Genomic DNA, 7305 nt, shown 5'->3' on the forward strand with positions numbered 1-7305 from the left:
AGTCAAAACAGGAGCTGGAAATTATAATTAGTAACGAAATATCAATCAGGTGCTTCAAAGATTAAATGAATTAAGGTGTGGCATTGTTAAATTTATACATTGTGTACCTGTTGAATAAAAAGCACTGAGTTTTTTTTTTAGAAAATGCCATCAAAATTAGATCAAAGAAATGCTACATGTTTTCTTTAACAAGAAGATCTTAAGGGATCAGGAATGACAATAATACTCTTGATCATCAAAGCAGGTGTTCTGAAAAGATCTTTTTTTTTACAAATTACATGTGTCTAACCCAATGTAATAAACTGTTACAGATAACTCAATGTCTTAAAACTCTATTTCTTATTCTAAATTTGGAGAAAATTTCAGAATTATTAATATATATTCCCTCTTGAATGTAATCTGTTTGTAGATATGTGCCCAACTTTTCCTTCATCCATTCAACAAGTTTTCATTTTAGAATTATGATATTTGGGGGGCGCCTGGTTGGCACAGTGGTTAAGCATCTGCCTTCGGCTCAGGGCATGATCCCGTTGTTGTGGGATCGAGCCCCACATCAGGCTCCTCCACTATGGGCCTGCTTCTTCCTCTCCCACTCCCCCTGCTTGTGTTCCCTCTCTCGCTGGCTGTCTCTCTCTGTAGAATAAATAAATAAAATCTTTAAAAAAAAAGAATTATGATATTTGTGGCACAAAAATGCTGAAGAGTGGGATGAAATATGCATATAGACATTTTTTCATGTGTCATTTCATTCATTTGACAAATATTTAATTGAAATCTATTATGTATGTGCACATGTACGTATGGTATATATATATCCCCTACACAAGATGATCTGATCACCTAAAAATTGCCTAACAATTGAAGCATTTAGATCAGTGGGGCTGGGTTATCCTGCAGTAATAAAATTGCCCCATAACTCAGTAATTTAAAACCAGAGAGGTTTATTTCTTATAATCGTACTACATATTTTTTTTAAGGATCAGCTGTTGCAGCTCTTCCAATATTGTCACTGAACTACACCTAAGACTCTAGCTGATATAGCAGCCATACTTTTAAATATCACTGGTCACTTGAAAGAAGAGGGGGAAAAAAACAAAATGAAATCATTTCTAATAGATAGCTCCTCTATGATAAAGTCACCAACCAAGTTGTGTGTGGGTGATACAAAGATGAAATTGAAAGAAGAATAGTTATTACAAGTCCTTCTGAAACAGTGAGATGTCAAACTCCTCCCACACTTGATAAGGTGTAGATTAGCAAGAATTCCCTGAAATAAAATCATTTTGGTTATTAATCTGATGCCTAAAAGCACTTTGAAAGTGACTCATTTGGGGACACAGAAAATAACTGGAACAATATGAAAGAACTCCTGCTGACTTAAAGTCAAAATCTAATGTAATTTAAAATGATCATGCAGGTCTCTTCAAATAGCCAAATTCCACACTGTGTTGTTCCTTATGAAGCATTGCTCTCTGAATATTAAGGATGTTTGTTCCTCAATGTAACTGCATAATGGAATGAGTAAAATGGAATGCATAGGAATTGATATTTCAGTATTAATCTATAAACTATCCTTATAAAGAATATTGCTGTATATTCACATTAGTAATTCTTTTGCTAAATACATCTATTAATATTTAGTCTTTGGTAAACAAATATGCTGAGACACAAGACTGGAAGTGATTCAATCTAGAAAGTTCCAGAACCAACTCTGCATCCTGGATAATCAGTTAACCAAAAATTTGTATTTTGTTCCTCTTCATATTCCAACTGCTTTTGTTAAGCCTGGCTAGAGGAGAGAATGGGGATGAACACCTGGTCTTATGAACATTTAATGCATTCACCTACTTGAACACTCACCCAACCAAAAAATCCAATTGTTATAGAACATGACTAGGTACTATCATACCCTTGCTTTGAAAAAAAATGGGGCACTCTGAAATATTTCCCCATGACAGCCATACCAAAACTAGAGGTGCCAAGAAGAACGGGGGACAATAAAAAGTAGAATATACATTGGATAATGGTCAGTTTTCTCATCCATGAGATCTTTGACTTTTTCATAAACCCAATCCCACAGATTTCTATTTTCCCATTCAGACTGAGATTGTATTTTATAGACATATTTGATAAAATCTCTGTCTGTAATAAAGTTGCAAATCATTTACACATCCATGAAGAAAACCTAATCATATGAAAAACATGCCTTTATTTAAGTCTCAAGCACTTTCTTTCACTCATTCTCACATCATGCAATGGACAGTGGTTTGCTTTTGAAGCTAGGTTGCCATGGAAACATAGTTCTGTTGATTCATTAGCAGAGAGCATATATTGAGGGTTTTTGTAGCTCTGGAAAATACATTTACAGGACACAGGGACCACACTCCAAAACTGGCATGGAATAATATAGGATCAAGTGGACTGATGAAATGCTACTTGGTGCAATGGAGCAATGTAATTATACTTCTAACAGGTTTAACAATTATGACATGCAGGTACTTGGGATCTATTTTTGATCTATTTTGGGATCTATTATTGAATTCAACTGAATGAAGTTATTATTCTATTTCCATGTCTGTTGAAAACTCTGCAATACATCTGGCCATTATGATGTTAAGATGGTGCACAAACATGAGAAAGAGATTAGTTCATATGTATAAACTCCTTTAAATGTGAAGTGGGTCAGCAATATGAAAATCAAAACTCCAAAAGCCAAATGGTGAAATTCACATACTATTTTTGCTACTAAATTATGTGTATTTGATGAAGGTGTCAAGAGAACTGAAAAAGATAGCAGAAGGTCAGCAAATACCCTCTGTCCAATAAATAGTTATTGTTACATTGAAAAAAATCTCCCCTATATAAATGGCCTCTCTGGAAGCAAAGAGTGTTCCTGTAAGCATGAATATTAGTGGAATGATGTGTACCTGAATTTCAGAAATGAAAAATATTTAGGATAAAAGTAAATCACTCAAAGCTGAATATTATAATAATCTGAAGTTATTCAAAGTTCATGTTGTAAGCTTACAAAGATTAAATCTCATATATTTAAGCTTTTCAATTTAGGAATTTTTAAAAATTTTCTTATATAAAAAAGTGTATATATGTTTTATAAATAAAGAGGAACATTATTATTTATGTTTTAACACTATATTCTTTGATAAGTTTTAAAAATATATCTTTCTATATATTTTTATTTATTAATAATTTATATATAGTTAATTATGATACTGCACTGTTCCACTTACATTTGAATGTGCATTTTAAGCTAAAGTAGACTATGCAAATAATGATCAGACTGATCAGACTCTAAAATAATGCAAACTGTCTTAATCAGGAAAACACAGCATATATCTCAGTTTCTTAATACTTTTAAATATTTGTAATTTCCAGATTGCAATACAGTTATATAAACGACTCTCTACTAAGTGGAAAAAATCAAACTTTGATGGATCCAATGACTGCAACAGAGCATGGCATAGAGAAAAATACAAAGGCGGTGGAATTAGATTTTAATTCAAAACCCCAGTCTTTCAGGGGTTGTTATTCTTACCAGAGCATTTACTTCTGTGAAATCTCTGCTTTGTAAATGCAGAATAAAGTGGAGTCTGAAAACATATATATATTTTAAATCAGCATTAACTATGATCATAGGTTTAACAGTATTCATAGACATTTTAAAGCTTGTTAATTTCATTTTATTAGTTTTTCATATTATAAAATTTGCATATGTTATACAGAAAAAAAGAAAGCTGCTCTGAAATACTTAATATAAAAAGTTAAAAACTTCCAACACCATACAATCCCTCTTTAACATTACTTCCTCTGTGGAAGCCACTAATAATATTTGAGTGAATCTTGCTCCCTTATCCTTTCAATGCATAATCAAAATCAGTACCTCCCGCACTTCAAATTTTGCTCTACACTATACTAACTCTGACTTATCTACCATCCATTTACCACCGACCTATCATCATCATCATCACGTCATCTACCTACCTTCTGAAACTTTTTATTTACATGGAAAGACACCCTGAACACAGTTCTATAATTTACGTACTCGTTTAACAACGTCTTGTGGATCTCGTTTCACATTGATAAATGCAGAAAATACCCCATTAAAAAAAAGAACACCAACATAGAATTACCTTCTTTGGATACTTTATGGTTAATTCAACCAGACATCTACTGATAGACATTTGATTTCTATGTCTTACTCTTATAAACATCACTGAATGAAAATACAAGCACACATTTATGGAGGGCATTCTCTTTTGAGAAAGAGATGTTTATTGCATATCACTTCCTGTATAATTTATTTCCCACTTGTATACATCAACTGATTTAGCATCTAAAAAGACTATATCTTCAAAATCTTCTTGGCAAATAGTAGTTTATGACAAGTGGACTTGCTATCTGAAAAAGAAATTTAAATACTGACTAAATTGGCATGTTTGAAATGTCCCTCATTATAGTTAAATGATGAGTTTTGCTCTTTTGATGTGAAAGCAGCAGATAGGATAGATGGCAATCATTATGCAAATAAAGCTTCTTTTTCCATTACAATCTCATACATTCACTTCTTTGCACAGTTTACTTTCTTGCTGAGATTACCTTTCATTAAAATAAGACTTAATAGTGACCTCTATAACCTACTCTATTAATAAAATATCTTCAGCATTCTTCTCTTTTGGTCTTCATTGAAGTTCTGAATGTATTTTTGATGAAGGTTCACTTACATATTCCAGGAAGGAAGCATTAAGTGGTTTAAGTTATTTGAGAATTTCTGGAGTCAACATACCATACCACATTGATTTCTACTCTACTTACATTTAGGTGACAGCCTGAATCTTACTATTTTACCAGTATTTTTTCTTTTTCCACATTATTCATTAGTATTATTTCTTTAATTTTCCCCTAGTTTTCTTTATAATTCACATGCCAAATAAATACAACATAAACAAATTTTCCTAATATAAAATACCAAAACTCATTCTGGTAACTTGATTTTTAGGTATAATTTATGTAGCCTATTAGTGTAAATCACATACTTGAATGCAAAAATTAGCAGTCAGTAGAATGTATGAAATTGGTCAAATATTTGTTTTTCTGAGAAAGAATTACTGAAAAAATACTAAAGATTTTTTTTTAAAAAAAATCTTAGTATATTACATTTAGAAGAATTACCTGTTTTTCTTCTTCCCCTATTTTTCTGCCTTAGTTTATATACACTAAAAGTATTGTTTTCTCATCATATATGGAGTTCTGGAAAATCAGCTCTGGTTTTCTTTTCCATTCTTTTCTTAAAATTTTTTCCAAAAGAAAAAAATGTGGCTCTGTCAGATGTGAATAAATCTTGCCTCACATTTTACTAGTGAGTAAGAATTTGGCTTTTGTTTTTTTCCTTTGATCTACGTTTGTTCAAGGTGATGAAACAAATACTTTCTTATTCTTAATTTTCTTGTTTTTTTTTTTTTTAATATATGCCTGTGAGCTGCCTGTCTATGTTGTAAGATGACCAAGTATGGTCCATTTGGGGTTAGGTTCTCTCTCTTGGGGTTCCCACATCTCTGTCTGTGACTCCCTATAAAACAGTCAGCTAGTATCTACACAGTAGGATACAACTCTGGCAGGAGGGAACTGGTACACCTCACCCTGGGTTGAAATTTTTTTGTTTTGGTGACTTTGAGAAGATTGGCTGACCATTTTAATACTGGCACTTACTCAGATTCCTTTTGGAGAGTGTGTCTTGGCATTCCTAACACCTTTATTCCTATAAAAAGGAAGGTCTTCATGATCCGCATTAGGAATTTTTAATTGTTTTATACAAAGCCACACAAATAGCTGGCCTTACTACCCTGCACAACTGAACGCTGTGAGATAAATGTCTAGGTTGCATATAGTAGAAACTAAATAAATAATTACTGAAAACAGATTACATAGAGAAATAAATGGTGTATTGTATTGCCCTATTTGTACAGAGAAAAGTGCATATTTAGTAAGAAAACGTAGTATTTCCAAAACTGTATATATGAGGCAACATAAACTCTTCACAAATCATTTTACTATTTGCAAATCTTTTGTTTTCTACACTCTCCAGTCTAATTATATCTTATTATTATTGATTACTCATGATTAAGACTAATATGCAATGAAAATTCTCTTTGCATGTAATAACTCTCTGCAATTCACAAATATAAATAACGTGTGAAGGAGGACACAGATTTTCTGACTTTGTTTTAAAGAATGTCAATGTAGTGTCTAAGTTGTTTATTTCTACTCAGAAGATTAGCAATTCAAGGCATTTTAGATATTATCAAAGATTAATACAACTCTTCTGAATAACCTGTTATGAAATCAATTCTAAATAATGGAAGTGGATCAAGTATTTACATGTTTGTTATGTCAGTTTGAGAGGCGTGCCTGATGACAGTATCTGCTACCATCACTATCAACTACACGTATGTGAACAAAATACACCCAAAGCAATAATTATCATGGCATAGGCATAAATTTACAGCTCTTCCAATCCAAGTTTTAACTTAGTGATCCCGTGGGTGATTTCCTGTTTTGGCACTGGGTATCAATATAAATCTGCCTACCCTAAGCAGTTTGGCAAGCATATTAAAAAGAGACTTTCAAACTTCTACTGTAATCCCATATTGCAGTTCTAATTTTACATTTCTGCTATTTTCAAGATACTCTAAATACAAAAAAAAAATGAAAGATAAGGCTAGTGAAGTTTTATTTTTCTCTCTTTCTTTGCTCTTTCATAAAGGAGCACTTGACATTTTCTGTGCACAAATATATCTAAAAAAAGTTATTAATGGTTCTAAAGAATATTTCATTCCAAACTAAAATCAATTTAGAACATAAATGAACATGCTTCCTAAAATGGATATCTAAACTCCTCTTATGATAAAAGGCCCAGTTATATTTTTCCATTGGTAAAATTTTCAGCCTCTTTGTTACTCACATTCCAAGAAAAACACAGATTACCAATCCAAATATGTATATGCAATGCAATAAGAAAGAATAAGTTTAAGAATACAACCAAAAACACATGACCACTTATGCTAGATGCTGAATATTCAAAGCAGAAAAACTGAATCCCTTAAAGAGTATTGGAATAATTTCAGGAAATCAGTTTCCCAAATCACTCTATAAGTAAATGTGGCCACATACTAAAATAGATTTCCCTTCTTGTTATATTTGGTTCAAAGATGTAATTCTCTCCATCAAAATTCTAGAGGAGAACATAGGCAACAACTTCTATGACATCGGTCAGAGCAACCTTTTTCACGA

This window comes from Ailuropoda melanoleuca, chromosome 11 (assembly GCF_002007445.2).
Source record: "Ailuropoda melanoleuca isolate Jingjing chromosome 11, ASM200744v2, whole genome shotgun sequence".
In the NCBI taxonomy this organism is placed as follows: domain Eukaryota; kingdom Metazoa; phylum Chordata; class Mammalia; order Carnivora; family Ursidae; genus Ailuropoda; species Ailuropoda melanoleuca.